Source organism: Schistocerca gregaria, chromosome 4 (genome assembly GCF_023897955.1).
Source record: "Schistocerca gregaria isolate iqSchGreg1 chromosome 4, iqSchGreg1.2, whole genome shotgun sequence".
In the NCBI taxonomy this organism is placed as follows: Eukaryota; Metazoa; Arthropoda; class Insecta; order Orthoptera; family Acrididae; genus Schistocerca; species Schistocerca gregaria.
In genome coordinates, this window is record NC_064923.1 from 682,220,091 (window position 1) to 682,239,951 (window position 19,861).

Here is a 19,861-nt window from a genome sequence, read left to right on the forward strand (position 1 = left end):
CCATGAACCATGGACCTTGCCGTTGGTGGGGAGGCTTGCGTGCCTCAGCGATACAGATAGCCGTACCGTAGGTGCAACCACAACGAAGGGGTATCTGTTGAGAGGCCAGACAAACGTGTGGTTCCTGAAGAGGGGCAGCAGCCTTTTCAGTAGTTGCAGGGGCAACAGTCTGGATGAATGACTGATCTGGCCTTGTAACACTAACCAAAACGGCCTTGCTGTGCTGGTACTGCGAACGGCTGAAAGCAAGGGGAAACTACAGGCGTAATTTTTCCCGAGGGCATACAGCTTTACTGTATGGTTAAATGATGATGTCGTCCTCTTGGGTAAAATATTCCGGAGGTAAAATAGTCCCCCATTCGGATCTCCGGGTGGGAACTAATAAAGAGGACATCGTTATCAGGAGAAAGAAAACTGGCGTTCTACGTATCAGAGCGTGGAATGTCAGATCCCTTAATCGGGCAGGTAGGTTAGAAAGTTTAAAAAGGGAAATTGATAGGTTAAAGTCAGATACAGTGGGAATTAGTGAAGTTCGGTGGCAGGAGGAACAAGATTTCTAGTCAGGTGACTACAGGGCTATAAACACAAAATCGAATAGGGGTAATGCAGGAGAAGGTTTAATAATTAATAGGAAAGCAGGAATGCGGGTGAGGTACTACAAAAAGCATAGTGAACGCATTATTGTGGCCAAAATAGATACGAAGCCCAAGCCTACCACAGTAGTACAAGTTTATATGCCAACTAGCTCTGCAAATGACGAAGAAATTGAAGAAATGTATGATCAAATAAAAGAAATTATTCAGATAGTGAAGGGAGAAGAAAATTTAATAGTCATGGGTGACTGGAATTCGTCAGTAGGAAAAGGGAGAGAAGGAAACGTAGTAGGTAAGAAACGAAAGAGGAAGCCGTCTGGTAGAATTTTGCACAGAGCATAACTTAATCATAGCTAACACTTGGTTCAAGAATCATAAAAGAAGGTTATGCACATGGAAGAAGCCTGGAGATACCGACAGGTTTCAGATAGATTATATAATGGTAAGATAGAGATTTATGAACCAGGTTCTAAATTGTAAGACATTTCCTGGGGCACATGTGGACTCTGACCACAATCTAATGGTTATGAACTGTAGATTAAAACTGAACTAACTGCAAAAAGGTGAGAATTTAAGGAGATAGGACGTGGATAAACTGAAAGAACCAGTGGTTGTAGAGAGTTTCAGGGAGACGATAAGGGAAAAATTGACAGGAATGGGGGAAAGAAATACAGTAGAAGAAGAATGGGTAGCTTTGAGGAATGAAGTAGTGAAGGCAGCAGAGGATCAAGTAGGTAAAAAGACGAGGGCTAGTAGAACTCCTTGGGTAACAGAAGAAATATTGAATTTAGTTAATGAAAGGAGAAAATATAAAAATGCAATAAATGAAGCAGGCAAAAAGGAATACAAACGTCTCAAAAATGAGATCGACAGGAAGTGCAAAATGGCTAAGCAGGGATGGCTAGAGGACAAATGTAAGGATGTAGAGGCTTATCTCACAAGACGTAAGATAGATACTGCCTACAGGAATATTAAAGAGGCCTTTGGAGATAAGAGAACCACTTGTATGAACATCAAGAGCTCAGATGGAAACCCAGTTTTAAGCAAAGCAGGGAAAGCAGAAAGGTGGAAGGAGTATATAAAGGGGCTATACAAGGGCGATGTACTTAAGGACAATATTATGGAAATGGAAGAGGATGTAGATGAAGATGAAATGGGAGATACGATACTGCGTGAAGAGTTTGACAGAGCACTGAAAGATCTGAGTCGAAACAAGGCCCCTCGGAGTAGACAACATTCCACTGGAACTACTGACGGCCTTGGGAGAGCCAGTACTTACAAAACTCTACCATCTGGTGAGCAAGATGTATGAAACAGGCGAAAAACCCTCAGACTTCAAGAAGAATATAATAATTTCAATCCCAAAGAAAGCAGGTGTTGACAGATGTGAAAATTACCGAACAATCAGTTTAATAAGCCACAGCTACAAATTACTAACACGAATTTTTTACAAACGAATGGAAAAACTAGTGGAAGCCCACCTCGGGGAAGATGTGTTTGGATTCCGTAGAAATACTGGAACACGTGAGGCAATACTGACCTTACGACTTATCTTAGAAGAAAGATTAAGGGAAGGCAAACCTACGTTTCTAGCATTTATAGACTTAGAAAAAGCTTTTGACAATGCTGATTGGAATACTCTCTTTCAAATTCTGAAGGTGGCAGGGGTAAAATACAGGGAGCGAAAGACTATTTACAATTTGTACAGAAACCAGATGACAGTAATAAGAGTCGAGGGACATGAAAGAGAAGCAGTAGTTCGGAAGGGAGTGAGACAGGGTTGTTGCCTCTCACCGATGTTATTCAATCCGTATATTGAGCAAGGAGTAAAGGAAACAAAAGAAAAATTCGGAGTAGGTATTAAAATCCATGGAGAAGAAATAAAACTTTGAGTTCGCCGATGACATTGTAATTCTGTCAGAGACAGCAAAGGACTTCGAGGAGCAGTTGAATGGAATGGACAGTGTCTTGAGAGGAGGATATAAGATGAACATCAACAAAAGCAAAACGAGGATAATGGAATATAGCCGAATTAAGTCGGGTGATGCTGAGGGAATTAGATTAGAAAATGAGACACTTAAAGTAGTAAAGGAGTGTTTCTATTTGGGGAGGAAAATAGCTGATGATGGTCGAAGTACATCTACATCTACATCTACATGACTACTCTGCAATTCACATTTAAGTGCTTGGCAGAGGGTTCATCGAACCACAATCATACTATCTCTCTACTATTCCACTCCCGAACAGCGAGCGGGAAAAACGAACACCTAAACCTTTCTGTTCGAGCTCTGATTTCTCTTATTTTATTTTGATGATCATTCCTACCTATGTAGGTTGGGCTCAACAAAATATTTTCGCATTCGGAAGAGAAAGTTGGTGACTGAAATTTCGTAAAAAGCTCTCGCCGCGACGAAAAACGTCTATGCTGTAATGACTTCCATCCCAACTCGTGTATCATATCTGCCACACTCTCTCCCCTATAACGCGATAATACAAAACGAGCTGCCCTTCTTTGCACCCTCTCGATGTCCTCCGTCAATCCCACTTGGTAAGGATCCCACACCGCGCAGCAATATTCTAACAGAGGACGAACGAGTGTAGTGTAAGCTGTCTCTTTAGTGGACTTGTTGCATCTTCTAAGTGTCCTGCCAATGAAACGCAACCTTTGGCTCGCCTTCCCGACAATATTATCTATGTGGTCCTTCCAACTGAAGTTGTTCGTAATTTTAACACCCAGGTACTTAGTTGAATTGACAGCCTTGAGAATTGTACTATTTATCGAGTAATCGAATTCCAACGGATTTCTTTTGGAACTCATGTGGATCATCTCACACTTTTCGTTATTTAGCGTCAACTGCCACCTGACACACCATACAGCAATCTTTTCTAAATCGCTTTGCAGCTGATACTGGTCTTCGGATGACCTTACTAGACGGTAAATTACAGCATCATCTGCGAACAACCTAAGAGAACTGCTCAGATTGTCACCCAGGTCATTTATATAGATCAGGAACAGTAGAGGTCCCAGGACGCTTCCCTGGGGAACACCTGATATCACTTCAGTTTTACTCGATGATTTGCCGTCTATTACTACGAACTGCGACCTTCCTGACAGGAAATCACGAATCCAGTCGCACAACTGAGACAATACCCCCCATAGCTCCGCAGCTTGATTAGAAGTCGCTTGTGAGGAACGGTGTCAAAAGCTTTCCGGAAATCTAGAAATACGGAATCAACTTGAGATCCCCTGTCGATAGCGGCCATTACTTCGTGCGAATAAAGAGCTAGTTGCGTTGCACAAGAGCGATGTTTTCTGAAGCCATGCTGATTACGTGTCAATAGATCGTTCCCTTCGAGGTGATTCATAATGTTTGAATACAGTATATGCTCCAAAACCCTACTGCAAACCGACGTCAATGATATAGGTCTGTAGTTAAATGGATTACTCCTACTACCCTTCTTGAACACTGGTGCGACCTGCGCAATTTTCCAATCTGTAGGTACAGATCTATCGGTGAGCGAGCGGTTGTATATGAGTGCTAAGTAGGGAGCTATAGTATCAGCGTAATCTGAAAGGAACCTAATCGGTATACAATCTGGACCTGAAGACTTGCCCGTATCAAGCGATTTGAGTTGCTTCGCAACCCCTAAGGTATCTACTTCTAAGAAACTCATGCTAGCAGATGTTCGTGTTTCAAATTCTGGAATATTCCATTCGTCTTCCCTGGTGAAGGAATTTCGGAAAACTGCGTTCAATAACTCCGCTTTAGCGGCACAGTCGTCGATAACAGTACCATCGGCACTGCGCAGCGAAGGTATTGACTGCGTCTTGCCGCTTGTGTACTTTACATACGACCAGAATTTCTTCGGATTTTCTACCAAATTTCGAGACAATGTTTCGTTGTGGAACCTATTAAAGGCATCTCGCATCGAAGTACGTGCCAAATTTCGCGCGTCTGTAAATTTTAGCCCATCTTCAGGATTTCGCGTTCTTCTGAACTTCGCATGCTTTTTCCGTTGCCTCTGCAACAGCGTTCGGATCTTTTTTGTGTACCACGGGGGATCCGTTCCATCTCTTACCAATTTATGAGGTATGAATATCTCAATTGCTGTTGCTACTATATCTTTGAATTTGAGCCACATCTCGTCTACATTCGCATAGTCAGTTCGGAAGGAATGGAAATTGTCTTTTAGGAAGGCTTCTAGTGGCACTTTATCCGCTTTTTTAAATAAAATTATTTTGCGTTTGTTTCTGATGGATTTGGAAGAAATGGTATTGAGCCTAGCTACAATGACCTTGTGATCACTAATCCCTGTATCAGTCATGATGCTCTCTATCAGCTCTGGATTGTTTGTGGCCAAGAGGTCAAGTGTGTTTTCGCAACCATTTACAATTCGCGTGGGTTCGTGGACTAACTGCTCTAAATAATTTTCGGAGAATGCATTTAGGACAATCTCGGAAGACGTTTTCTGCCTACCACCGGTTTTGAACAAGTATTTTTGCCAACATACCGAGGGTAGGTTGAAGTCCCCACCAACTATAACCGTATGAGTGGGGTATTTATTTGTTACGAGACTCAAACTTTCTCGGAACTGTTCCGCAACTGTATCATCGGAGTCTGGGGGTCGGTAGAAGGAGCCAATTATTAACTTAATTCGGCTGTTAAGTATAACCTCCACCCACACCAATTCGCACGGAGTATCTACTTCGACTTCACTACAAGATAAACCACTACTGACAGACACCAACACTCCACCACCAATTCTGCCTAATCTATCTTTCCTGAACACCGTCTGAGACTTCGTAAAAATTTCTGCAGAACTTATTTCAGGCTTTAGCCAGCTTTCTGTACATATAACGATATCAGCTTCTGTGCTTTCTATTAGCGCTTGAAGCTCAGGGACTTTTCCAGCGCAACTACAACAATAATTCCGACTGTTCCTTGATCCAAGCACGTCCTGTAATTGCCAAGCACCCTTTGACATTGCAGCCCATCCCGCACTTTCCCGAGGCCTTCTAACCTAAAAAACCGCCCAGTCCATGCCACACAGCCTCCGCTACCCGTGTAGCCGCCAGCTGAGTGTAGTGAACTCCTGACCTATTCAGCGGAACCCGAAACCCCACCACCCTATGGCGCAAGTCAAGGAATCTGCAGCCAATACGGTCGCAAAACCGTCTGAGCCTCTGATTCAGACCCTCCACCCGGCTCTGCACCAAAGGTCCGCAGTCGGTTCTGTCAACGATGCTGCAGATGGTGAGCTCTGCCTTCATCTCGTAAGCAAGACCGGCAGCCTTTACCAAATCAGATAGCCGCTGGAATCCAGAGAGAATTTCCTCAGATCCAAAGCGACACACGTCATTAGTGCCGACATGTGCCACCACCTGCAGCTTGCTGCACCCTGTGCTCTTCATGGCATCCGGAAGGACCCTTTCCACATCAGGAATGACTCCTCCCGGAATGCACACGGAGTGCACACTGGATTTCTTCCCCTCCTTAGCCGCCATATCCCTAAGGGGCCCCATTACGCGCCTAACATTGGAGCTCCCAACTACCAGTAAGCCCACCCTCTGCGATTGCCCGGACCTTGAAGGCTGAGAATGATCCTCTGAAACAGGGCAGGCGGCTGCATCTGGCTCAGCCAGAGACAGTGCCTGAAACCGGTTTGTCAGACGCACCGGGGAGGCTTTATGATCAGCCTCCGGGGACGCCTTTTGCTGCCTGCCACGCCTTGGAACGACCTCCCAATCAACCACAGGCGAGGGCTCAGCCCCACTGCGGGCAGCAACCGGGGCAACCACAGCGGCAGACCGATCTGGGGACAGACGGGATGAGGTTGACATCCCCGTGATACCCGAGTCCGGCTCCCCACAGTGGTGCCCATTGGCAACAGCCTCAAGCTGCGCGACCGAAGTCAGCGCCGATTGCAGCTGTGAGCGAAGGGATGCCAAGTCAGCCCTCATCCGAACACAGCAATCGCAGTCCCTGTCCATTCTAATTGATGTTTAACAACAGTTACTGAAACACGAGTCCGTGCCTAGATAACGCAAGGGGAACACACAAAGAATGTATCAACTAACCTGTACAAATGCCTAACGACTGCGCTACAATCTGCTGAATTTACGATTACAGTAACTAAAACTCGAAATTGCACCTCCTATACGAAACTCACACGCAATTTAAATAAGAATCTACGAAGTAAACACTAAAGCGCGATGCTACAACTGTCAAATACTATAATACGCCCGAAGTATATGAATTAAACAATGCAAGTACCCAAAAACACGCAAAGAAATTAATTAAACTATCTAACTAATAAGTAAGCTAGGGTTATACGACTTGCTGCAGCAGCTGCTTATCCAACGGCGGCAGGGAGCACACTGACTGGCCAACCGACACTGGCCGTTCAAAACAAAAACAGAAGACAGACGACTACGCGAATTTGCACTATTCAGGTACTAAGGCGCGATGCTACAACCCTCAAATACTATAATACGCCCGAAATATATGAATTAAACAATGCAAGTACCAAAAACACGCAAAGAAATTAATTAAACTATCTAACAAATAAGTAAGCTAGGGTTATACGACTTGCTGCAGCAGCTGCTTATCCAACGGCGGCAAGGAGCACACTGACTGGCCAACCGACACTGGCCGTTCACAACAAAAACAGAAGACAGACGACTACGCGAATTTGCACTATTCAGGTACTAAGGCGCGATTCTACAACCCTCAAATACTATAATACGCCCGAAATATATGAATTAAACAATGCAAGTACCCAAAAACACGCAAAGAAATTAATTAAACTATCTAACAAATAAGTAAGCTAGGGTTATACGACTTGCTGCAGCAGCTGCTTATCCAGTGGCGGCAGGGAGCACACAAGTAGAGAGGATATAAAATGTAGACCTGCAATGGCAAGGAAAGCGTTTCTGAAGAAGAGAAATTTGTTAACATCGAGTATAGATTTAAGTGTCTGGAAGTCGTTTCTAAAAGTATTTGTATGGTAGTGAAGCATGGACGATAAATAGCTTGGACAAGAAAAGAATAGAAGCTTTTGAAATGTGGCGCTACAGAAGAATGCTGAAGATTAGATGTGTAGATCGCGTAACTAATGAGGAGGTATTGAATAGGATTGGGGAGAAGAGAAGTTTCTGGCACAACTAGACCAGAAGAAGTGACATGTTCTGAGGCATCAAGGTATCACCAATTTAATATTGGAGGGCAGCGTGGAGGGTAAAAATCGTAGAGGGAGACCAGGAGATGAATACATCAAGCAGATTCAGAAGGATATAGATTGTAACAGGTACTGGGAGATGAAGAAGCTTGCACAGGATAGAGTAGCATGGAGAGCTGCATCAAACCAGTCTCAGGACTGAAGACCACAACAACAACAACATTCAGTTTTCAAATTTATACTGCGTTTTTGGTCACCCGGTATATCGGCTGTATTATACAGAACGCAAAGCTGGGTAATGCGAAAAACAGAATAGTAAATACCGGAAAATGAGTCACGGGCGACGCAGAATGCGAGTGGCATTCTCTGTCTGTCGCACGAATTTCGTCCGGAGGCCGGATTGAAAGAAAGTGCGGTCCAGGCTACCGATTGCCCACACGTGAACTATACAAACGGATAGCAGCCAGGCAAACATATTGACACGCACGATCACCAGCGATTCATCGGAATTAAAGAACCTTCAACATCGCAGCGCGCCAGCAATCGTTAGTTAATATATCAAAAAACTAGAAACCCACCTCGATTGCGTAAAAAGCACCTAGTGTTAACCTAGGTTTCGGCGTAGATAACTACACCTTCTTCAGAACAATAAAACCCACAAGTGCCTAAAAGACGAATAACTGTTTATGGCGGGTCATGGCCCATCGAACATAGGCCGGTGTGAGCTGGAGGCTACACCATGAAGTAGTGGTTTACACTTTGTACACATGTACTGTTTGTGTTTTTCCCTTTTATTCGTTTATAAATATATAGCTATGGTGTTCTTTTAATCATTGACAAATGTCTTCTTAGGCACTTGTGGGTTTTATTGTTCTGAAGAAGGTGTAGTTATCTACGGCGAACCCTAGGTTAACACTAGGTGCTTTTTACGCCATCGAGGCGGTTTCTTGTTTTTTAATATTCATCGGAATGCTTGGCAATTATCGAGGGGTGAGTGATCGATTGTCCACAGCGGACAGATCGCGCGATATGACGACGGATTGCTGCATACCGCCGCTTGTGTGTGTGTATGAGAGAGAAAGAGAGATTGGGGGGGGGGGGGCATCTGTATACGCGACGCCAACCTATTCGCAACTTCCTCGGAGGTAAATTTACTCGGTGTTACGTGAGGCATGGCCAACAAGAGTAGAAGAAACAAACAAGAAATACGCTCGTGTAAAACAGGCTACACACCCGGCATGCGCACCGCAGACTGGACGTGTCCGTCCTGGTGTGAGGTGGGTCGGCTATGCCAGAGCCACCTGTTGTCGTCACATCGCATCCCGACGCGACGCGTGCCTCAGCAGCAGTATGGCGGGATATTTTGGTCGCAGCGGGCTGCGCGCCGTAAATCACACGAAGGACGGCGGGGAGTGTTTCGTGCAGGTTGGGCTGCCGGCGGCGGTAGCAGGTTCCGGGAAACCGAAAAACCGACCGAGGCATTTCCTCCTCTCGCAGGCGTCTGACCCCCACAACATACACGGGCATTGACTATCCCTATCCCTCTCTTGCTCCGCGAAGCACTGTGGAATGCATATGGTGGCGTCTCGAGCGCACCGATAATTTCTCAAGCGACGAATTCCGGTGCAGTCTGCGGTGAAATTTTCGGTGCTGCTTACATACAGCACTCAGAAAGCAGTTTTGCTGCTTGCCGGTAATAGTAGCCGTTGCAGTTGCGCCGTAGCGTACTGCTGTTGTCGTTGGCACGGTTCACTGGGCTGATGGCTGTTTCAAGTGATATGCATTTATGTTGAATTTGACTTATTGTGAAGACTGTATTCTTGGTCGTCGTTAATACTATCCATTTCCGTGTTCTGATATGTGTATGCCACACGCACGAAATTTAAATCCGGTAATCAAGGTGCCCTAGACCCATTGTTTGTTGTTGTGGTCTTCAGTCCTGAGACTGGTTTGATGCAGCTCTCCATGCTACTCTATCCTGTGCAAACTTCTTCATCTCTCAGTACCTACTGCAACCTACATCCTTCTGAATCTGCTTAGTGTATTCATCTCTTGGTCTCCCTCTACGATTTTTACCCTCCACGCTGCCCTCCAATACTAAATTGGTGATCCCTTGATGCCTCAGAACATGTCCTACCAACCGATCCCTTCTTCTGGTCAAGTTGTGCCACAAACGTCTCTTCTCCCCAATCCGATTCAATACTTCCTCATTAGTTATGTGATCTACCCATCTAATCTTCAGCATTCTTCTGCAGCACTACATTTCGAAAGCTTCTATTCTGTTCTTGTCCAAACTATTTATCGTCCATGTTTCACTCCCATATATGGCTACACTCCATACAAATACTTTCACAAACGACTTCCTGACACTTAAATCAATACTCGATGTTAACAAATTTCTCTTCTTAAGAAACGCTTTCCTTGCAATTGCTAGTCTACATTTTATATCCTCTCTACTTCGACCATCCTCAGCTATTTTGCTCCCCAAATAGCAAAACACCTTCACTACTTTAAGTGTCTCATTTCCTAATCTAATTCCTTCAGCATCACCCGACTTAATTCGGCTATATTCCATTATCCTCGTTTTGCTTTTGTTGATGTACATCTTACATCATCCTTTCAAGACTCTGTCCATTCCGTTCGGCTGCTCTTCCAAGTCCTTTGCTGTCTCTGACAGAATTACAATGTCATCGGCGAACCTCAAAGTTTTTATTTCTTCTCCATGGATTTTAATACCTACTCCGCACTTTTCTTTTGTTTCCTTCACTGCTTGCTCAATATACAGATTGAATAACATCTGGGAGAGGCTACAACCCTGTCTCACTGACTTCCCAACCACTGCTTCTCTTTCATGTCCCTCGAATCTTATAAATGCCATCTGGTTTCTGTACAAATTGTAAATAGTCTTTCGCTCCCTGTATTTTACCCCTACCACCTTCAGAAGTTGAAAGAGAGTATTCCAATCAACATTGTCAAAAGCTTTCTCTAAGTCTACAAATGCTATAAATGTAGGTTTGCCTTTCCTTAGTCTTTCTTCTAAGATAAGTCGTAAGGTCAGTATTGTCTCACGTGTTCCAGTATTTCTACGGAATCCATCTTGCTCACCAGATGGTAGAGTTTTGTCAGGACTGGCTCTCCCAAGGCAGTCAGTAGTTCCAATGGAATGTTGTCTACTCCAGGGGCCTTGTTTCGACTCAGGTCTTTCAGTGCTCTGTCAGACTCTTCACGCAGTATCGTATCTCCCATTTCGTCTTCATCTACATCCTCTTCCATTTCCATAATAGTGTCCTTAAGTACACCGCCCTTGTATAGACAATCTATATACTCCTTCCTCATTTCTGCATTCCCTTCTTTGCTTAGAACTGGTTTTCCATATTGTTCATACAAGTGGTTCTCTTACCTCCAAAGGTCTCTTTAATTTTCCTGTAGGCACTATCTATCTTACCCCTAGATAAGCCTCTACATCCTTACATTTGTCCTCTACCCATCTCTGCTTAGCCATTTTGCACTTTCTGTCGATCTCATTTTTAAGACGTTTTTATTCCTTTTTGCCTGCTTCATTAATGCATTTTTATATTTTCTCCTTTCATCAATTAAATTCAATATTTCTTCTTTTACCCAAGGATTTCTACTAGCCCTCGTCTTTTTACCTACTTGATCCTCTGCTGCCTTCACTACTTCATCCCTCAAAGCTGCCCATTCTTCTTCTACTGTATTTCTTTCCCCCATTCCTGTCAATTGTTCCCTTATGCTCTCGCTGAAACTCTGTACAACCTCTGGTTCTTTCAGTTTATCCAGGTCCCATCTCCTTAAATTCCCACCTTTTTGCAGTTAGTTCAGTTTTAATCTACAGGTCATAGCCAATAGATTGTGGTCAGAGTCCACATCTGTCCCTGGAAATGTCTTACAATTTAAAACCTGGTTCCTAAATCTCTGTCTTACCATTATATAATCTATCTGATACCTTTTAGTATCTCCAGGTTTCTTCCATGTATACAACCTTCTTTTATGATTCTTGAACCAAGTATTAGCTATGATTAAGTTACCAGGCGGCTTCCTCTTTCATTTCTTAGCCCCAATCCATATTCACCTTCTACGTTTCCTTCTCTCCCTTTTCCTACTCTCGAATAATTAAAATAAATCACCTTGAAACGCAATTTACAAAAGAAATACCTCGAACTGGTTACTATCGTCTTACTATTAACCTGATGGGTGAAACAATTGTATAAGCACGTGGTACTAGTCTCACAATGTACACCCCACGTGGGTTGAACACAAAGAAAAGCTATAATGAAAAATATTGTCAAGACGAGACGTTATAATCTCACTCACATTCGCATTTAACACTGATGATCTTAGAGTTACAGGTCATCAACACGTGGTTCCGCTTTACTCACAAAGTAGTGACAAAGCAACTACTGGAAGATATTCAGAACTTCACATTCGAATTACACTGCGTTGCAATTTAAGATAACATAAGATATTTTAGATTTAGACCTGAAATAAAGGTGATTAAATTTTCACTTAGGCTGAACTTAAGACATCCATTGTCCTACATACTTACCAGACTCGCGCTTAGCCAGAGATCTTACCACTTCAGATGCTCGCTGCGGACAGACTGGCCTGGGCCCCTACCCAGGGTGCTTCACAGATACAAACAGAAGTGACCAGAGAGGCGGCTTCCTATACCAAATGACAAGGGACGGACAGGACCATACCAAGAATAGAAACATCTTTGCTTTTAGAAAGCGTAGCTACCTGTTCCGACGTTGGTCCTACTGTTCTCTAGCAGGGAGGCTTCTCTGCTACCATCAAGCATGCAACTAGAAATACATTTGCTCATTCATCCTTTCAGACAGATGGGAAGGGGGATGACAGTATCTTATCATATACAGTATATAAAAGAAAGTGGATGTAGGTTCCGTATGAGACTGTGTGACATGAATTATATATAAACTGTGTTTTAAAGTGTAGTAGTGTGACAGATCGTTCTTTTTTTATGTGTAAAAGTAACACGTCCCACTGCTCAGTCTCCTCCCAGATAGTCAGAAACACCACTGTAAATTTAGAAGAGTAATTTATGCCGTAAATGACAACAGGTTTAAGAAATTAACATGAAAGGAATCCAACAGCATTAATTTTGTGTGACCGGACTATTACTGTACATATTAGGTGTTAATGCCCAGTGATTTAGTGGCAGCTGTTAGTTGCTGAATCGATCTTCCCATACATAAATTGGTATCTATGAGACAGTAGTAACATGCAGTTTGATCCTGACAGAACATACACTTCACATAAATACTAGCTCCTAGTTCTTGGTGTATGGAAATACAAAATTGTGCAGTACAAGAACCTCAATTTCTTGAATAAATACAACCTTTAAGTGCATCACAGTTTGGGTTCCTAAGTGGTAGAAGTAAAGATTTTATACAAGAGGTACTTGACAAGAATGTTCCTAGATCTGGCAAAGGCTTCTGATACTATTCGCCATAAGATTCTACTAAATAAGCTACCGTCATTAGGATAAGGAGGTATAGCTAACGGCTAACAGAGGGGCTAGCAAATCTCGTACAAGGATTAGATACGAGAGTGGTTTGAAAAGTTCTCGGAATGGAATAGGTAAAAAGTACTTAAATCACTGAAACATTTTTTTTATTTTTCAATGGAGTCTCTTTGTAGATTAACACACTTGATCCAACGATGTTCCAGTGCCTTTATCTCATCTCGAAAATGAGTTTCCTCCAGGCCTCCAAAATAGTTGTCAACTCCGGCTATCAATTCTTCGTTTGAAGTGAATCTTCGTCCACAAAGTGAACATTTTCAGTTTGGGGAAGAGATGTAAGTCTGACGGAGCCATGGAGACGGCATATGTGTGCGGGAACGCATTGTCTTGATGGAAGATGACGTTATTCCTTGCTAAACCTGGCCTTTTTTAGACTAACTTTTCCTGCAGTTTGTCGAAGACGTTAGTATAGTGTTCTCCAGTAATTGTTTGCCCAGTGTGAAGATAATCCTCATAACATAATCCCCTTCGCATACCAGAACACTGATGCCATGACTTAGTCCGCCGAAGGAATTGCTTTTGCTTCATGTGGTGGCAGAGAAACAGCATGTTTCCACTGTTTCGAGTGTTGTTTTGTCTCTGGGGTATAGTCGTGCACCCAAGTTTCAGCTGTGGTCACAAACTGGTGCAAACAATCTTGTTCGTTTCTCCTAAAACGGTATAAACTTTGTTCCAATATTTCTATTCTCATGCGTTTTTGATTCAGCGTCAAGAGTCGCGGCACCGATCTTGCAGATAATTGTTTCATTTATAAATCTTCAGTTAACATGTGATATACCCTTTGAGATGACATCTGACACACGTGAGAAATCTCACAAACTTCCAATCGGCGGTCCTCCATGATCTGTTTGTGCACTTTTGCGGTGATTTATGGAGTAATGACACATCTTGGCCGATGATTGCGCGGATCATCATCTGAGCTCTCCCGACCAAATTTAAATTCATTTGTCCACTTGGCAACAGTTCAATATGAAGGAGCAGATTCCCTCAGTGTATTCTGGAAAACGGTATGAATGTCCTTTGCTTTCATACCTTCATTAAGAAGTACTTAATCATTGCTGGAATCTCGATTTTTTCCGTCTTCGCAAATCACTACGCTGGAAGAAAAAGACAGCCACGTCACCGCCACAGTGCCATGAGCACTGACGTGGCACGTGTTTACCGGCAAGAGTCCAATGAATACCTAGTGAACAACTCGTTGCACCAGCGCTGAGCTCTCGTGGTGATTCCGAGAACTTTCCAAACCACCTTCACATAACACAAACCTCGAAAAAGGCTAAACGTTCTGTGGATGAGGAGATGGCTCCTGCTCCTGACCCTCCTTCTCAAGAGACTTCGTCAGGCCCTCTGAAAAAAAGATACCCCCTATTGTGTTGTAAAATGTCACTAATTATACAAAACTGAACATCGAACTCCAGCAACTCATCTTCGCTCAATTGTGGGCTGTTTACCAAAAAGATCATGCGAACTACCTGCTCGACAGTAGGGACGATTACCTTACCATTCTTTATTTTGTTAAATCAAAGGCGATGCCATACTTTACTCACCAGGCATCGGGTAATCTCCAAAACAAAGTCGTCATCAAGGACTTGGCACCGGAGATTACAGCAGAGGAGGTCAAGGAGAAACTGCTTTGACTCCATTTCGAGGACCCATTGGTCCACCAGAAATCCTTAGACCCAGGCACTGATCCCCTGCCCTACCCATGTCGTCTTTCTTTCCTGGAGGGAGCACATAGAGTGCATTTACCAAATCCAGTATCTTCTGTACATGAAGGTCTGGACTGAATCATATCAGGACCACAACAGGCCTGCATTCTGTCACTAATGCCAACATCTGTGACATACTAGGTATTACTGCTCCCTGCCATTGTGGTGTGTTAAGTGTGCCGGCCCACACTTAGTCGACAACTACCCACTCCCTGCTGCAGAGAACCTACATGTGCCCAGTGTCTGGGCACAACCCACGATCCCCACCACATGGACTCCTGGAGGGGTTGCCCTGTTTGCCAGAAGGCACTGAAGTCTTCACATCCTCCCAAAAGGAAACCAGGAACGAAAAGACCTCCCCCACCGAAATGGGATGCCACCAACTTTCCTATTTTGCGGGGCCAGCCTAGTGTGCCTTCCTTAGAAGCTGCTGTGATGCCAGACACTCAGGCATCGGACATTTCTGAGGCACATGTGTCCCTTTCTGCCCAGACTCCTAAGACCTCCTTTGCCGCTGCAGCCCGGTCTTGTCCTCATTGACCATCTTCAATGACAGCCTCCACTACTCACCAATTACAGGAGCCAGCTGCAACCTCCTCCAGTACACCTGTGGCGTCTCTTAGCCCTTTGCCCTATCCCACTCTGCCTACTACTACTCCAGCCCCTGCCCGCTGCAGGGGCAAGCAGCCCAGCCGGGACCCTCCCCCAGTGGCGGAGAACAATACGACCTTTCGGGAGGACATGTGTGAAATCCTCCAGCTTGTCTCCTTCTTCATGAAACCCCACCTCTGGGCAGTTATTCGTGACACAAAATCCGTCAGAGCACAGGCTCTCCAAGGTCATCGCCCTAGTGAAAGAGCTTAGGCAAGTACTGTGGTAATGGCGAATCGACCATCACACCCCCACCAGCCCCCTCTGGATCTTGTGACCTGCATTTCTAATGCCAATGACATCAAACAGATGAAGATGGAGCTGAATGCCTTCCTCCATTACCATTGCGTGGATATTTTACAGGTCACAGAAACACACCTCAAACCAGTGGACTATTTCCACCTTCGTAACACGGTGTGTTACCGCTCTGACAGCGCCATGATGGGGGCATGGCAGTTTTCCTCAACAAAGTGACTCTCCAGCCAGTGGAACACATAGAAGCCACAGCTGTTGCCATCTCCACATGCCTCGGTGCCATTACCTTTGAAGTGGTGTACATGAGCCTAAACAGGCCACTGCTTGAAGCAGATCTTCACACATTGACATCCGTTGACAGGCTCATCGTTGGGGTGAATCTCAATGCCAAGCACCTGGCTTGGCATTCTCGGGTCTCTAACCCCAAAGGTCGACTTCTCCTTGATTTGGAGGATACTTTAGCACTGTTAGTCTATGGCCTCCGTGAACCTGCCAGCCAGACATTCTGGATGTGGCCAAATTCAAAAACATCACCACTCAGTTTCCACTGGAAGTTCTCCACAAACTGGCCTCTGACCATGATCCACTACTCCTGCACGCTGCTCTTTCATCTGATGTTCTTTCCACTGTGACCCTCACCAACTGGGATAGGTTCACCAGGGCACTTAATAACACCACTCGGCATGGCATCGACTTGACAACACCAGCCAATATAGTCCATGCCGTGGATTACCTGACTGCCAAAATACGGATAGCAGTGAAGCTCTCCACCTCCACTGTACCTTGGGCTTAAACCCCCCCACCCCTGGACGATTTGCCTCCCCTATTACGAGAGCTGAAGGTGCTAAAGAACCGCTTCTGGATGCAGTAGAAGCATTTTCGCGACCTTGGTAGAAACGCCAAATGAGACTCATCCAGGGCGAATTCTGCGGCCAGCTCGCCGACTGCCGAGTCCAAACGATGGGAGGCCAGAATGTCCACTTTCCTTCTACACCATAAGTACAATACAGTACAATACAGCAGAGAAGACTGTGAGACGACATCAGCAAATACAACACTGACTATGAAGACACCACGACTGGAGCGGCATCTACACGAAGAGAATAAAAGCGACGAGCTGCCTAGACGCAGCTGCACTAGAAGAGAGGACTAGAAGTGTTTCACAAGTAGAGCCACACTAGAATAGCCATAACTTGTGATCCATATCAATTGCTTACATGGAAATTGTAGACACTGGTGGTTCAAATGGCCCTTAGCACTATGGGACTTAACATCTGAGGTCATCAGTTCCCTAGAACTTAGAACTACTTAAAACCAACTACCCTAAGGACATCGCACACATCCATGTCCGAAGCAGGATTGGAACCTGCGACCGTAGTAGTGGCGAGGTCCAGACTGAAGCGCCTAGAACCGCTCGGCCACACCAGCTGGCAGATGCTGAAGGACACTGACTATTTTCATGACGGCAATTGCTTGCAACACGTCCTTGTAAATCAAAGTTAAGTATTGTCAATTCAATTACTGTAATAAAACTCCATTAATATGATTTGCTTGTATATTGTATAGCTATCTGGGAAAACAGCTTCTTATAATAGAAGAGTGGGGAAGATCCCACTCCACAAATGTGGAACTTGGAGAATACTCAGTATTGCAGAATACTCAGTATGATGTCGTTTATTGAAACTGAACTACACTTCTCGAACAATCACTATATGCACAAAAAAAAACAAATAACTTGTAGAGGACCATTCGGTGAAGTCCATTGGAGCTCGTCCTGGCTCAGTGCGGACTGGCTGTACTGCTGCTGCACTGATGTTATAAAGCCAGTGGAGGGCGGAGCAGTACTCCAACTTTCCCTGTGTATGTGAGGCGACCTCTGCAGAAAAAGGTTCGCATTAGTCTCTAGTAAGGTCTGTTTGTTTTGAAGAATTGTTTTCCTCCTGGTTGCTCCTGCAAGTGCTTGTGTATGTTATATGGTACACAGGGGTGTCTTGAGTGTAGTCTGCCTGGTAAGGGACGTCTGTGGGAGACGTAACACAAATCGCTTGGGGACAGATCGATACTGAATGGAGGATGTGTAAAGGCTTCTCAGCAAAACTCTTGCAGCGTGGTAGAAAAAACCTTGGCAGCTTGTAGGCAGGCATCATCATGCAGGAGAATGAAGCTGTCTTTCAACATTCCAGGGCATTTGGACGTGTGCACACTTTGCACAAACTCAGTGCACACGTTGCAAAAATTGAAGCACCCCATCAACTACAAACGCCCAGGAATAATGACGAACGGCATTATTATGTTGCAGGGTAATGCTGGCCCACGTGTTGCCAAGGTTATTTCGACTACGCTGCAGAAGTTCCGCTGGGAAGCCTTCACACATCCTCTATTCTCCAGTTTACTTACTTTTTCCCACCTTTGTTGTTTTCATTTGATTGCTCCTTATAAGATGAAATTTTGTCAACTTGAATGGAATGATAGCTGGTATTACGCAACCAACAGAAGATCTTATTATAGAATGTGAATAGCTCGCAGTTACAGAAGAAACAAATGACCACAGAAGACATCACTAACAAGAGAATTAATAAAAGAAGAAATTAAAATCATCACAACATAGATTAAAAACAATAAATTCAAAAAATAATTGTGTTGAATCAAAACGTAAAAGACTAAAGAGACAATTGCAAGCATAAAATATTATTATAGCAAAATCTGACGAACTCAGTTTTGTTGTGCACATGGAAACAAAGGAATACACAGAAAAAAACGGAGGAAGTCATCACGAAAGACAACACAAAATAGTTAAACCCAACAAAAAGATTGCAAGCACATGTTAAAAATACACCCAAAAACATAGAGCATATAGTTTCAGAAGCCAAGGCTTTCTGGTCAGAAGAGTGTTTGGTACTACCAATAGCAGCATAACTGGAGTAGAATTTGTTATGAATAGGAAGGCAGAACTGAGAGTGAGCTCCTATGAACAGTTAAGAGACAGGGTTGTTCTCCTCAGAATCGATGACAAACCAACAAAGAGAAAGGTAGTTCAGGTATACAAGTCGACGTTGCAAGCAAAGGATGAAGAGACAGAGAAAGTATATGAAGACATAGAAAGAGTAATTCAGTACATAAAGGGAGATGAAAATCTAATAGTCATGAGGGATTGGTATATGGTTATGGAGGAAGGAGTAGAGGAAAGGGTTACGGTAGAATATGTGGTTGGTAGTAGAAACGAGAAAGTAGAAAGACTAACGAGTTCTGCAGTAAATATCAGTTAGTAGTAGCGAGAACTCCGTTCTAGAATCACAAGAGGAGGTGGTACACTGGGAAAAGGCTGGAAGATATGGGAAGATATCAGTTAAGATTCCATCACGATCAGGCAAGAGTCCGAATTCAGATACTGGATTGTAAGGGGTACCTCTCAGATCACAAAAAACATCATCCACACAATTCCAAAGATAGAGCCGACAAGTGAGAGAATTGTCGCACAATCAGCTTATCAGCTCATGCATCTACGCAGCTGAAAATAATAACGTACAGAAGAATGGGAAAGGACATTGAGGATGTGTTAAATGACGAAGTGTAGACTTAAGTTTCAGACACTAGTCAGGAGAAATCAGTGTGTAAGGAAGTGGGATAGAGATGTACTGAGGCCTGTTGGGATGGAGTTTAGTTGTAACTTACGCAACACAGAAAAATATATGAATAACATAAAAGTCAGCAAAGACAGACACCTTCTCTATTTCCATGAAAGTTTCAAACACGCAATAAACTGTTACCCAATGATCAAGTAAATATTGGAAAACGGACACTGTATCTAACAACTGAAAAAAATTACATGGGAAGGAAAACTTCCTCTTTCCTATTCGTCACTCCTCCTCACTCCATATCAACCGCCCAACACCCCCCTCCCCTACCATCCC